The sequence below is a fragment of the Rattus norvegicus genome, chromosome 10 (assembly GCF_036323735.1).
Source record: "Rattus norvegicus strain BN/NHsdMcwi chromosome 10, GRCr8, whole genome shotgun sequence".
Classification (NCBI taxonomy): Eukaryota; Metazoa; Chordata; class Mammalia; order Rodentia; family Muridae; genus Rattus; species Rattus norvegicus.
The window spans coordinates 64,189,350-64,205,283 of record NC_086028.1 but is presented as its reverse complement, the minus strand read 5'-3'; positions in this window follow the sequence as shown (position 1 = coordinate 64,205,283).

Here is a 15,934-nt window from a genome sequence, read left to right as displayed (position 1 = left end):
AAGGTGTGATTTTTTTTTTTCTTAAACTCTACTCTTCCCCCACCGTATAGTCCACTTATTTAGAAGTTAGTTTTCCCCACAAGACAAAGAGACCACCTATTCCCTCTATGAGTGGGTAAAGGAGAATGAATATTCTGGGCTACTTCACCAGGCATAAGAGATCCTTTCAGCGTCCTGCATGTGGGAGAGGACCTCTGTTTCAAGCCCCCTTTCAAGTGGGCCCAAGCCCTGTGACTCCACAGGCATGAAAGCCCTATGCAGGCCACGACTGTGTTCTGGAAACATCTCCTAGTTCCCCCTCTTGAGTCTGAGCAGCCACAGAAACCACAAGATCTTGGTGCTTGGCCTTCATTACTTTCCTATCAAACTCAGACGCATTGTTCAGTTGGATTTTGTTTTGTTAAGCTTTTTAATTTTAATATGAAAGTCATTTCTATATGTTTATGGTAGGGTAGGGATATGAGAAAGCAAAGGGGCCCCACTGGACCAACTTACCTTGTTTCTAGGCATCTTTGAAAACTACAAGTAGGGCTGAAGTGTAGTTCAGCAAGAGAGGGCGTGTCTCACAAGCTCAGGGCCTTGATTAGGTGCCCAGTGCAGCAAAACCGAACAAAGGCCCTAAAATTACATCTTATTCTCTCCCCCTTCACATTTGAGACAAACTCTCAAGCCCAGAGACTCCCTATGTCCCCTGACTGCTTAGCTCCTGGGTCTACAGATCCAGCAGGCATCATCTATGCCTCCTCCTGGAAGGCTAGGCCCATTTCTCTACAGGCTTAGTCCTTTGATCCTTCACAGTCTGGCTCAAGTGTCTCCTCCTCACACTCACCCCCTTCCCAAGTCCCCTCAAGCCACTCTGTCACCTGGCTTATTTTCTGATTTATTCCACCTAGAATGGTGGTGTTTGCTACTCATATTATTTCCCCTCCTTGAACGCAGACTCCGTGACAGTGTAATAAATATCAAATGAATCTTTTTTAAATCACTTACTGTAAATCTTGTGTTTAGGACAAAGGATTAAAATCTTTTATGTTTTAATCCTCCGCACCCAGTAAAACCTTTGTTTATACAAAGGCTCACAGCTCTAGTCTAAGAATTTAGCGGCCTTGGCTGTGACCCTTTTCCTCTTCCTACTCCATTTCCCAGGCGCCAATTCTTTCCAGACTAGCCAATCAAATAAGACTAAGGGGCGGAGCCTAGCCAATGGGAGGAAGAGACAGCTATAGGTTACAATAAAACCAAAATGTATTTCCTGTTTCAGAGTGTACACGCTCTTCAGAACAGTTTGCCTTGTCTAGGCGCTTCAGTTGGAATGGTGGTCTCTTTGGGACCCCAAACGTACTTATTTATTTGGTTTCTCAGGACAGAGTTTCTCTGTGTAGTCCTGGCTGTCCCGTAACTCTCCATAACCATGCTGGACTTGAATTCAGCGATCTGCCTGCCCCTGCCTCCCGCGTGCTGGGACTAAAGGCACAGATCATGCCGAACTTCCCCAACGCTCATTTATTATAGCACAGGCCCTGGAACTCCGAGTCCTTTTGTTTGAGTAATGGAGTCACGAGGTGAGTTAGCCTATCATCACGTTGTCTAGGAGGACTAGCCATCTAGGCTTCACGAGCTCGCACAAGTGTGACTTGTTCAAACTCCACTTCCAGCTCAGTAGAGAATGCACACTGGATTTCAAGGACTTAGTGTGAAAGTATGAAAAAATATAAAATGTCTATATTGCTGCCATATTGCTGCGTCATAATGTCTAATAGACGCCACTTAAGAAAGGCAAAGTTTATTCTGGCTCAGAGTTTGAGGGCAAGTGTTCATGATGGCAAAGTCAGAAGGTCCCACTGCAGCTGCAGTCAGGAAGCAGAGAGCTAAATGATATTGCTTGGCTGGCTTTTTCCTTTATATACAGCCCACGGAGGGTGTGTCTTTCTACCTCAATTAACCCAAACTAGATCATCCCTCACAGACAGGCCCAGAGAACTTGTTTCTATGATGATTCTAAATTTTACCACTACAGCGTCTCATTAACAACTGCTTATTTAACCATTTACATATTGAAATGGTAGCAGTTTATACTATCACGCCAAGACCACACTCGAAATTAACTTTACCTTTTGATAAATATGGCTGCCAGGGAGTTTTAAACATCCTGAGCGACTCACGTTTGGTTTTGCTTTTCTGTTTTGAAACAGGGTCCCACATATCCCAGGCTGATCTGGGACTCAGCGGAGGGTGACTTTGAACTTCTGATCTTCCCATCTCCACCTCTCAAGTGCTGGGGTACAGGCATTCACCATTACACCTAATTTATACAGTGCTGGGATTGAACCCAGGGTTCTGTGCAGGCAAGGCACGCTATCCACCAAGCCATGGTCTCAGCCCTCAAGTTCTGTTTCTATGGGAAACTGCCTGGAAGCTGCAATGAGAGCTAACATTCCTTGAACTCATTTCTATTTGCTCTGGGAAGCCCAGTGATCTGGGAAACGATTCTTTCAGCACTGAGTGACATCTGGGCTCATTCCTAGCTGTGTTGAGGGTTGGGCAATCTCACTGGGGAAAAACAAACAGCCCAGATCTGGCTTTGTTCTTAATGCTATTCCTAAGTGCTGATGACTCCCCTGCTGGTCCAGCCTCAGGGGAAACAGTGGGGAGCTGATTGACAGCCATTAAGAAAATGGAACTGAGTGCCACAGATCAGACATCAAGGCTGAATCTCTATCAGTTGAGCATCAGCCCCCAGGAGCTTTCCTGCTGGAGAAAGTCTTGCCCCATGGACCTGCACTGGCTGTGGGGCTGTGATAGTGTTCCATCATCTTCACTATGCCAGGGTGCAGATGGTAAATGGGCATTATTGTGGGCGGCTTGACCACAAGGGCAGATCAGTTAAGCTCCATGTTCCTCAGCTTCCTCATATGTAAGGCGAGGGTAATAACCGCTCTTGCCCCCACCAGGCTGTTGCAAAGGGGAAATATGCTTAGACTGCCCAGCACGCAGTGCTGGATGGAGATCTGTGGTTATTACCAATTGCTATTTATATTTGATGCAGGAACATTTGTATAAAAAGAGCCTTTCCCCACAGCCAAGAAATCTTAAGCCGAGAGATGCACTTCACAACATCCCACAACTCCTCGGGGCCATTTGTGGGTATTAGCGATGGGTACATTCTAAATCACTTTCTAAATGAGATCCAATCTAAGAATCCTTTCCTGCTGCTTACAATGGTAATTCGTTATGGTGGCTATCAAGCATCTGGTTCTCTTCTTAAAAATCCATGTCCTTTTGGGAAACAAGGCCACCCTCATCTTCCATGGGAAGTTGTTCTTAGCCCTCTCTGATTTAACACCCACCCACCACCACCACCCCCTCCCCCACAGTCCCAGAGCACTGTCCTCTAAGGGCTGCCCAGCCTCAGCAACCTTCCCCTAACTGTTACCTTGGTGTGTCACCTCTGTGGCTGAAGAAACCAAAACCCCACGAATAAACCCCTCCCTCCTTTCTCCACTGCACCTGGCTCCCATCTTCCCTCCAAACACTGACAGCGGACAGAGTCAACCACAGAGACTGAGACTGAGATCTCTCAGTCCTTGGAAATAAGAAAGCAAACTGGGTGTGGCAGCGAATGCCTTTAGTCCTGGCACTTGGCAGAAGAGGCAGGAGGATCTCTGTGAGACAAGGCACTCTGTATAATGAGACCCTGCCTCAAGAAAACAGGAAAGAAAGATAAATTTAAGAAGTAAATCATGGTTCACAAACAATGCAATTGTGGTCTCTTCAGCTGCAGCTGGTGCTAGGATCAGAGAAAGCATCCTACAGGGCAAGAGGCCTGGGTTTAGACCCTGATAAATTCTGCTCAGCGACCTGCATAATTCCACAATTTCCATGATCTTTTGTTTCTTCATATGTGTGTGTGTGTGTGTGTGTGTGTGTGTGTGTGTGTGTGTGTGTGTGTGTGTGTTTGTGTTCTAAGTCAGAGCCTCCCTTTGTGGATGAGGCCAGCCTAAAAGACTCATAATCCTCCGGCCTCAGCCTCCTTAAAATAGCAGGACTTACAGATGTGCATCAATATATTTATTCTTATGGTGTGTGTGTGTGTGTGTGTGTGTGTGTGTGTGTGTGCGTGTACACCCTTAAAGATATTTAAGAAATCAGTTTACAGGGCTAATAAAGTCTGAAAACTTAACACAACCATGAAATATTTGAACAGTCACCCCTGGATTAGTGTGTGATTGCATACTAGACACCACAACCTGGGTAACAAGTACATTCTGCCATTGCAGGGAACACAGCGTGTCTGTACACCCTCGGGGTTAAATGAGTTCACCGTGTCCACACTGGGTACATGTCTGGCACTTAGTAGAAGCTGGGTAGATGGTAGACTCTGTCAGGGAGGCAGGGAAGGAAAATCAGTGGTGCAAAGCTGTGCACTGGGCTCTCTTCTAGACACTTTGTAAATGCTAAATGGTGTCATTTAATCCCCCAGCAGTCCTAAGAATGAGGTAATATGATTTACATGAGGAACTAGAGAGCCAGAGAGATTACATAATTGCGCATTATTATGGTTTGAATATAAAATGCCCACACCTCACCCACCCTCAACCCCCTCAGACTCCCGTGCTGAACTCCAGGTCTCCAGCTGGTGGAGCTATTTTGAGGGTTGTGAGGTGCAGCCAAGCTGGAGGAAGTAGGTCCTAGTGGGCGGGCCTTTGAATGCTACCTGAATTCCTGGGTCCCTTCCTTGCTCTCTGCCTCCAACCTGCTTTTGCAGCAAACAGCCTCTTCACCCACTCATACTGGTGCAGACTGGAAACACCAGGGGGAATACCCCTTCCTCCTTTTAGGTTGTTTTGCTTTAGCGAAGAGCAATACAACCAGGGTCACACAGCAAGCACACAGTGAGCTAGGACATGCCAGTCCTCCCGTTCTTAATCAGATGGTGCCCTAAAGATCTCCACAGGACACCAGACAGTGCCCTCGGCAGCTAAAGCCTTAGATACAATGCTGCCCTGTTTTGTCATTTTAAGGAAAATTCCACCCAATTGCACAAACACAGCCAGATTTAGCTGCTGGCATATTTCAGAAAAAAATATTTTAGGGTAGAATATCACACCCCCTCCACACTCCACCCTCCTCTACCACTGTCTCCCCAGGATAACAAAAAGCCAACACCTTTCCATCTAAGAAAACTTGGCAGAGGTCCCCTCCCCACATCAGAAAGGCTCCTTCTGCCCACTGCCACCGGTGAACTTTCCAAACAAGGGAATGAAGTCACTGGTCATCAGTTGTGGCTTTCCTGCCATGGGTGATTGTGTGATATCTTAATCAAAAAAGGTAGAACCCAGTTTCTATTTTAATAAAAATGCGTTAGAAAAGAGGATGTGACTGGGTTGGCCGAGTGTTTGACTAGTGCGCACAAAGCCCCGAGTTTGATCCCTAGTAAAACATGGCCATGGGGTGCAAGCCTGTGATCTCCAACATGTGAGAGGCAGACTGAAGGACCGGAAGTTCAAGACCACCCTCAGTTACATGAGATCCTTCAATGGAGAAGACTTGGGGTTGGGGAAGAGATTTTCATAAAGGAGGCTCTGAGGCCCCTTTGGGTGTGTCTCCCCAGGCCCCATCACCCAGACAGGAACAAGATTCCAGCATGCCATGGTGGCTGTTAGTTTAGGCTCTAGAGAAGACTCCTAAAGTCAGTTCTCTAGGTGTGTGTGGGGGGAGTTGGAGGGATTGGTAGGGAGTGTGGGGGTGTGACGGGTGGGCGGGTGAGAAATTCTGTTCCCATTGTGAACTCAGGGCATCCAGGCAGCTTCCAGACCTATTTGCAGTGTGCTGGAGTTCTCTTTCACAATGAGTTTTTTTTTTTCTTTTTCAGGAATGTGTTGGAAACCAGGAGTAGGTGGTGTCATTTGTCCACAGCAGAACACTTGCTTAACCTGCAGGCTCCAGGCCCTGGGTTGAGCCCTAACAGAAAAAGAAAGAAGGGAGACCACAGTGGGAAAATCACTGAATAGTAAAAGGCTAAAGGGTTTTAATTGTGATTGCTTTCATTTGGGTCAAAGACAAAGCTGGATGCAGCAAGTGCTTCTAGGCTCTTCTCCTGGGATTAAGAAGCATCTCCCTGAGACCTCAAACCAGGGGCCATTTGAGGGGGAAACTATGCAGAACTCTTATCTCCGTGAAGATTCACCACATTTTCCTATCCTTTAAAAATTTGGTTCTTAAAGATTTATCTCATGTTATGTGTATGAGCAGTTTTGCCTACATGTATATGTACATGTACATGTGCAACATGTGTGTGACTGCTGCCCTCAGAGCTCAGAAGAGAACATCAAATTCTCTGAGGGTTCTAAGAAATGAACCCCAGGTCTCTGCAAGAGCAACAAGAGTTCTTAACCCCTGAGCCCTCTCTCCAGCCCCTTCTCTTCTCTTGCTCTTCTACAATACGAATTTGTTTCCTCTTTTCCTCAGACACTGGACTCTGGAATCCACAGACCTGGTGTTTAGAATTTTCTGGATGGACAAACAGATCCTCTACATGGAGATTGCTAAAGCCAGTGTCCACCTCCATATCAGGCAGTGAGGGATCTTATTCAAGGCAGGCAAATGCCCAGGTCTAGAGGACTTGCTTGCTAGATTTGAATGGCACCTTCTGGTCCCGCCCCAGGGCTTGGCTGCCTCTCCTGTCGTTATCTGTCAATGTCAGCATCAAATTAGAGAGAGAAACAAAAGAGGACAAGCCAAGGGCGGCTTTCTGGGAGCTGTGCCAGGCTGGCGAGATGCAGCAGCCAGTGCCACATGCTGGCAGGAGGTCACGATCAGGACAAGTGATAGAGAGAGAATGGGCAGAGATAACAGAGGTCAGTTAAAGTTGGAGGTCAGAGTGAGCTAAAATGGAGCCAGGAGAGAGGTATGTGAGCATCAGAGGCAGGGGCTAGTCACAGAGAGAAGCAGAACCAATCTGCACCTATGTTGCCCTTATGCTCCTGGGAGAGAGGGTGGGAGTCGTTACAAACTTCTCTAGTCTTCATCCCTGGCAGCTCCTTCAGAGGCCCCTGCCTCCTCATGCTTCCCCATGGCTGTGCTTTGAGTATCTAGGATAGATACGTCCTGTCCTGTCTTAGTTACTTTTCCATTGCTGTGATAAGAGACCATGGCCGAAGCGACATGGAAAGTGTTTACTTGGAGCTTACAGTTTCAGAGGGTTAGAGTCCATGACCAACATGGTGGGAAGAATTACATCTGGTCACCTGCATGGCAGAGAGCTTACATCCTATTCTGCAGGGGGGAGGGGGCAGAGAGAGTCAGACAGCGAGAGACAAAAAGATAGAAAGAGACACAGAGAGAGACAGAGAGAGAAACACAGAAAGACACAGAAAGGCAGGCAGAGCAGCAGACGGAGAGGGGGGTGGAGAGAGGGGAGGAGGGAGAGGGCGGGGAGACTAAACCTGTCATTGTGATCTTTTGAATCCTTAAAACTCACTCCCAGTGATACACCCCCAGTGAGGCCACACCTCCTAATCTTTCCCAAAGAGTTCCACCAAAGGGACCAAGCATTCAAAGATACGAGTCCTTGCAGGGGGTGGGCATTCTTATTTAAACATACAGCCTATCTCCCTGACATCCTTTTCAGAAACTTGATAACATTGATCAGGATAGTGTCTTCCCATGATATCTTGTTATAGACAATGACCATGTGATGGGCACAAGCTGCCCCTAGTGCTGCCTCTCTAATCAGATCACTCTGCTCCAGCCACAGAGGCCACCTGCCTGTGTCTCAAATACCGTGAACTCTTTGCCCACCTTAGTGTCCCGCACCTGCTTCCTGTGTATCACACCTTTATCCCTGGGTAAAATCACCTTCTGCAAGATGTCTCCCTTGATCATCCACTCTGCAGGAGCCCTGCTGTCACCCTGAGGTGTTCTTCAAGACTGACGGTTAACCTGCCACTCTCTGAATCTGTGTTGTCTGTTCATTTTATGCTTTCTTTTGACTCCTGTGCATAGAACAGTGCTCAGTGCATTGTAGGTGCTTGATAAATATGTGTGGATCGAGGAAAAGGAAAATGAAGGGAAGGAAGGAAAAGGAAAGGAAAAAGGAAAGGGAGGCGAGGGAACGAATTTAGGTACGTGAAGTAGCTCAAGGGAAAGGGTGATCACAGTGAGAAATGGAGGCAAGATGTCCCCTATCTTGGGTCAACAAGATGGCTCCTCAAGCAAAGGTACTTGCCATAAAAACCAATGATCTGTGTTTAATCCTCTGAACCCACATGGTAGAAAGAACTGACTTCAACGAGTTGTCCTCTAACCACAAGAGTTATCACACACACACACACACACACACACACACACACACACAAGAGATATAAAAAATAATAGTAATTAAAAAGGCATCCCCTTTCGAAAGATATTTATATCAAACACGATCTAAACTCTTTATGGCACCGAGCTAAGTTAGTCTTGTATGGGCTGCTAATTGGAGACAGCAGATAAAGAATGACGAATTTCCTGTGCTGCCCACCCCCAGGAACATTACCATCAAAGGGAAACTAGCAGAGTCTGCACAGGAGATTGGGGGTGGGGCAGGAGAAAACCAAAAGAATTTGGGGTAAGGAAAGCATGGAAAAGCAGTCACCATCTAAGGTCACTGTCACTGTAGGTCAAGTGCTGGGACTTCAAAGGGCCCGGTGCAGGACTCATCACTGATGTCTTGAGTAGAGCCATTTCAACAAGAAGTAAGGAGAGGGCAGAAGCAAGAGAAGATGAATGAGGAAATGGTGGAGGAAGGTGTGGCAGCAGTATGGGGTGACTATCCTCCCAGGAAGCTCATGCATGAAGGACAGGAGATACTGAGCAATTTCACACCTGGACACCCAAAAGAAATGAGTGTCGATGAATGTTTTTGTGCTATGCATGACAAGTACAGAAAACTGTTTTTTATCAGAAATTATCCACAGTAGCTGGGAACCAAAAGCTACCTACCATGGGTAGTCAATAGCAATATATATATATATATATATATGTATGTATGTATGTATGTATATATTATATATATATATATACACACACACTCTCACACACATATATGTATCTATCTATCTATATCTATATCTATCTATATCTATATATATTTCACACACAGGTATGTGCTGTATACATCAAGTGGATAACTCATATGGACAAGCGGTAGAGAGAAAAAAGCCAGACAGGAAAGACTATATACTAGATTCTTTCGCTACACGAAGTTCAAGAAAGGCAAGATTCCTCTGTGGTTTATGGAACTCAAAGTGATGGCTGCCAAGAGAACTGAGAAAAGGCCCAAGTAACTCAGCTAAGGAGCCGGAGAGAGTCTACAACTTTTGGGTGGTGGCTCTGTATTGGGTGGTGGCTCTGTAAACTTAGACATATTTGAAGATTTTTAAGTTGGACTGTTTTGTAACTTGACAGTAGCACACATACATATCATGTTCAAGGCCCTGGACACTTTATCCCCAGCATCACACACACACACACACACACACACACACACACACACACACACGCTCTAAATTGTGTGCATAAGCTCTACGTGTGCATAATGTATATAAACTACAGATCAATTCAAACCTGGAGAGGCTGTGGATGTAAGCCACTGCAAGCATCTTTGGTGATCATGCATGAGGCTACTGCTATACCAGCCCTACCGAAACCCAAACAAGTATGGTCAAAATGGTCCAGCTGCTGGCTAACAGGGGTTGAGTCTGTTCAGGAGTTAAGACCATGGAGTTTGGCTCAAAGCCAGAATCTGACCAGTCCTGAGGATACAGCCAATTGTCCTCCTCTGTTGTTGTCCCTTACTGTTGTCCCTTACTGGGTCCAGGTGGGGACTGTGAAACTTGGGGAAAGTTGTCCCAAGTTTCGCCTTCCACCAAGCCTTCTGCAAGACTGACTGACTGGTTAGAACTTCAGCGATGGTGGAGAGTTTGGAATGTTACAAGTCCAGAACCAAACTATCTTGGGCCATCTTTAGTCTTCTTAACAGCCATTTATTGCCCTCTTCTGTGTATGAGCTAATGTCTTTGTGGTGATTATGTAAATCCTTAGGGATGTACAGACACCTAGCTCCCTGTGACCAAAAGGTTGGCAGCAGATAACATCTGAGACCTAAGCAGAGATTTCCTCATTCGCTGCGACCAACTATCTAATATTTCCAGTCAGTGTATTTGCAAAGTGCTTTGAATGATGGCTTTTATTGTTCCATTATTATAAAAACTCCATCTAACTGTTGCTACTTTGGAATATGGCACTTAGGATAACATAAATCCGTGTTCCCATCCTGTGATCACTCTTATTTGGCTCCAGAATTAATTATATCTCACCCCCTTTGCAATGAGAGTTGATTCAGCAGAATCAAGTGAATTCCAGGGTCAATAAGACTGCAGTGACTCTGAATGGTTACCAGCAGAAGTATTGGCTAGGATACTCTAGCCGTGGGTACAATCTGAGAACACTATTAGCACGGACTCCCAGATGGGCCTGGATGCTTCAAGAAGCAATATCCCTGACCCAGAGGCAACAGCTCTTAACTGTGAGCCCTGGAAGCCATTGTGTCAATGGGATGGGTACCAGTGGTCATTTGTCCTCCTCTCTTGTCAATAGGAAGCAGTAGTAACATATGGAGTCTAGAGCAAGAGTACAGAGGTGAGGGGGATCCAGGCAAAAGAATCAGACTTACGAATCATCATCAGAATTTTCCAGTACCACATTAAAGGGAAGAGTCAGAGTCTGGACTTCCCAGGATGAGGAGCAGGGTACAAAGGGAAATAGTGTTTGATGGGGAACTTGTATTTGACCCAGTAGCTAAAGAGATTGGAAGGATACGCAAAGATTTGATGCATATGAGACGTATTGAATTTGGAGAGAAGAGTCAGCAAGGATTTCAATATCCCAATGCAGTCTTATATCCTTCCTTTCTATTCCCTCATAGTAACAGAACTTTTATCTTAGGTACATGGCATTTTAGAATAAAGACTACATTTCCCAGGCTTTCTTGCACTTCAGTGTAACCACGTTTAGGCTAAAAAGAATGGCAGAAGTTAGATTCCTGAAAATTCCTGTCCGAGACACCTCGTGCTTTCTATTTACCTTTCAAATTTATCTTTCTTCTTTCTTACACTCTGGAAATTAGAAGTTTCCTTGAGCCACTAGGATGTTTGTGGGACAGTTAACTGAAGAAGGCCTTGGCAGTCAAGATGGCTCAATGCAAAACATGCATGCAGAGCAAGTCTGAGAAACCAAGTTCAAATCCCCAGAATCCAAGAAAGCCTGGTGTGTGTGGATAGATAATCTAGCTAAATTAACGAGCCTTAGGTTCAGTGAGAGATCCTGTCTCAAAAAAAATAAGGTGAAAGCTGGTCCTGGTGACACACACCTTTAACCTCAGCACTCAGGAGGCAGAGGCAAGTGGATCTCTGTGAGTTTGAGGCCAGCCTGGTCTACATAGTGAGTTTCAGGCCAGCCAGGGCTACACAAAGAGATTCTGTCTTGAAAATAAACAAACTAACAAATCAATATGGTAGAAAGTGATAGAGTGTTAGAGACAAGGTTGGGGCTGCAAATCAACTGCTTGAAAAACAGGTGTCTCCGCAAAACAAAATTTACTTCTTTGAGGAATGATGCTCAAAAGGCTCGAGAGCAGGCAACAATGGAGAAGGCTACAATGGCCTTCATCTTTTATCCCTGTGGGAAAAGAAAAGTTGTCTGCTCCTCTTTGGCTGAGTGACTTCTGCCTGAAGCAGGCGTGAACTGTGTCTTCCACCACTGTGGACCCGCTAATGACTGTTGCTGCAGAGCCCTCAGTGAGGGACTGTGCTGGGCAAAGAGAACGAGCCTTCTACACGCAAAGCCTAGTGGCCAGAAGTTGGCTTCTTTGTTTTGTTTTGTCTGAGGCAGAGTCTCAGGTAGCCCAGGCTGGTCTCTATTTCCTTGTGTGGTGGGGAATGAACACTTGATCCTTCTGCCTCCACCTCATTAGTGCTAGGATAACAGGCACAGCCCTGATATTGCTCAGTTCTCAAAGGCTGAGTCCAAGCTAGTCAAGAGCCCAATGCCTGACTTTAATAACATCCCAAAGGGAAACCACCAGCTGAGCCCCAGCTCTGAGAGCTCAGGTAAATCAGGGGTGCTACTGTTTGCATGCACAACACACTCCATAGGGTCATATTGGAACACTTGGAACCAAGATGGTGGCATTGTCTTGAGAGCTGGGAAACTTTTAGGCAAGGAACCAGAAAACACGTTCTGGCAGGTCATGAACATCCTCTTACCAGCCATGCTGGGGGGACCCCCAATACATCTGAGGTGTGAAGACCTCCTGCCGGGTATCATGAGAATTCATAGCCTGTGAGCGTGCATTACACTCAGCATAACCCTTGCTGGATTAGTGTGAGCTCCCTCGCCCTTCACAGATCTTCCTGTCCCTTTCAACAAGTCTGCAGATTAAAGAAGTCTTTTGTTGATTCACACAGACATTGGGTCAGGGCCCTATGCTTCTCAGAGGCAAGTTTCAGGCTGATGAGGGAGATGGCTGGGTGTGGTAGTGCCTGCCAAATAAGCATGGGGGCCCTGAGTTCAAATCCTTAGACCCAGGTGTGCTGGTGAAAGCCTGTAATTCAAATGCTGACCAAGTGTGGACAGGAGGCTCCTTGGAGCTTGATGGCAGATGGGTTTGCTAAGTGGGTGAGCTCCAGTCCAGTTTCAATGGAGAGTGGTAGAGGAAGGCAGCCAGCACAACCTCAGGCCTCCATGCCCATACACCTGCGCACTCACTCACCCCCACACAAGTATACATACAGAAATATGCACACACACATACATCACATACACACGCACACACTCATGTGCAAAGGCAGAAGCCCACCTTCAGAGAACTGAAGAGACCAACGTCTGTCAGCATGCACTGTGTCCACCATGGCTCATGTTTGTCTCTGAGGTGTACTTACATGTATATCCAGTAGGGATCTTTCATTTTTATAAGTCACTGATAGAAACTCAAAGTGGACTCATCAGAAAAGGGATTTTCATAAACTTGTATGTTCAACAAATATTTACTGAGAGCCTACTGTGTGTCAGTCAACTGGCAAGTTTGGAGGTGGTACTCACTTGCTTTAGGCAAAGCTTGATCCAGCGACTCCTAGTTTCATCGAAGACTTGCTTTCCCTCTGTCTGCCTGTTTTGCTTCCCAATGACTCCTTCTTAAACTGTGTGCACAGTGCTCTCACTTGGTCTACCCAGCAGGCATCTTCCTTACAGCCTCACTGGCCTGTAAGAGGAAGTTTCTCTCTCATGAACTCCTATGGGAAGACTAAGATTTATGTTCTGGGGGTTTGCAACCCCACAGGGAGAACAACAATATCAACCAACCAGACCCCCCAGAGCTCCCAGGGACTAAACCACCAACCAAAGAATATACATGGAGGGACCCATGGCTTCAGCTGCATATGTGGCAGAGGATGGCATTGTCTGGTATCAATAGGAGGAGAAGCCCTCGGTCCTGTGAAGGTTCCTTTCCCCAGTGTAGAGGAATGCAAGGGTGTTGAGGTGGGAGTGGGTGGGTGGGAGTGGGAGTATCTTCACAGAAGCAGGGAGAGGGGAGGGGGGATGGGAGAGGGGGGAAGGAGGATAACATTTGAAATGTAAATACATAAAATATTCAAGAAAAATAAAAGATTTACATTCTGTGGCCACTTGCCTGTTTGCAGCCAATCGGGGTTGGCTGACAGTGAGCAAAAATTCCAATTGGTCTAAACCAATGAAAGACCGGTTGAAGAAGCTATGAGTGGAAGGTGAACCATCCCAGTCACCCACAGAAGTGAATTCTTTAAAAATTATGATGCCAGATGGGAGGGGGTGGGGTTGAGCGAATGTGGGCAAGCAAGTAGCAAAGTCAGCATCCTGTTGTTTCAGCCATAATGCGGGAGCCCCAAAGTGACCAAAAGCATAGGTGGAACCTGTTGGCCACATCTGAATTCTGGGCATACCAAGATTTGATAAACCATGTGACTTTATAAACTTGTTTAACCTCTCTGTGCCATGATGCGCGTTTGTTGGTACGGCAAATGATGTCATCAAACCAGGAATAAGCTTTCAGTCCCGGTGTTCCATCTCTCTTGGGCCTGTTGTTTTGTGGGTATTTTCCCAGGAAGCTGGTGCCCAATTCCTCCTCCGTGCCTACCAAGGCAGGAAGGATCATGAGAGCGGTGTTCTTTCCTATAAATGCTCAGCCGAGGACCTGGGGATTTGTTAACCACAGGTGCCACCGTGGTCTGTGCTGATTTAGGACTGCACTATCCAAGCCAGTGACTTTTCACGCTTCTCAAACTGTATAAAAATGAACCGTCACCGGCAATCTATACATAGAAACTTCCCGTTTCCGCGCTTGTGCAAAGAGGGTGGGCGTGCTGAGACATTTGCATAAAGCTGATGGATGCAGGAGGCTGTGGGTTTTGGGGGGAGCTTGTTTGCTTGTGGTTTGAGGGGCTACTGTGTCCTCCCAGTAGAGCTAGGAAAGACAAGAGAGTAAGAATAAAAAGGATAAACTAGGAAAGAACCACAGCTTTTCCAAATGGAGGAGGAGGAGGCAGTCTCTCCAAAAGAGCCGTGCTCAGTCTGTAAGAACAGGCAGGCTTTAAGAGAGAAAGAGGACAGGAAGCCTGACCTCCAGGCGGGCTTCGAGGACCAGAGACAGGCATGTGGGATCCGCCTTTCCTATCTGCCCCCTCGATGCCCTCTCCCTGTATTGTAGACATGAGGAGGCGACTAATGGGCTGTGCTCTAAGTACAGGGATATTTAGACATGCAAATGAGTGCAGACTGTTAATGAGCGGAGGGTGATTAGGCGGCAGGGAGCTGCCAGCTCAAGCGACCAATAGGTGAAGGAACCAGGTGTCTAAAAGGGGAGGGACCTCCACCTTCACCTCCAGCCCCTGCCTCCTGCATCTCGAACCCCAAGGGCAGGCTACGTCAGAGAAAAGGAAGATTCAGGGGGAAGATCTGTCTCATCAGGGACCTACCCTAGAGTCTTTTGAAAGGGCTGTGAGGCAGCCATTGCAGCAGAGAACTTCCAGGATGGGCGGTATTGGGCAAGTGACACGCAAATGGAATGAGAGAAGAAGAGAACCTTCTGTGGAGGGTGACAGTTCCCGAGAACCTTTAGGGGCAGTGATTGGGAACTTCAGGAATTGGGAATCCGGGGAAAGGATCTGTGAGAGAAAACCGGAGGTGAGCATCTGCATTCGTAGGGACAGAGACTCTGTGTTACTGGAAAAGGTACAGACTCCAGATTTTATGGGCCTGAATTTATTGAGCCAGCTCTATCGGATGGGTTATATCCGTGAACGCTAGCTAGCTGAAGGGGTGCCAACTGCAGAGCCCGCCCTCCCCTCTTGATAAATAATGGAACTTGGCCCATGGCATATTACTTTCTCAGCCGCTTGAGGGTTACCAAGCATGGGAGGTCATTACAACAGACTCGCAGTCTAAACCACAATGGTGATGTACTTTCTGAGCTGTTCTGAGGCAGTCCAGAGCAAGGCCCAGGGTCTTTTGTTATTTTCTCCTTCTTCCTTCCTCCATCAGCTTCCTGCTCATCATGATATCTAGATTTAAAGTAAAAAAAGCATGACTCTGGGGCTAGGGAAGTAGCTCAGCTGATGGGACGTCTGCCAAGTGTGAACCGGGTTCTAGGGTTCATCTCCTGCATGGCATAAACTGGGCATGGTGGTGCCTGCTTTATGTATAAGGAAAGTCGTGGCAGGTTGGCTCTGAAGGAGCTGATGTATAATTATTACCTTCAGGAGTGAACTTTATTAGGAGGAAGAGCCCCGAGGCCATGATCAAGCTTTGAGATGAGACAGACTTAGAAATGGACAGTGCCGTGTACCTGAGACAGCGTGGCTGG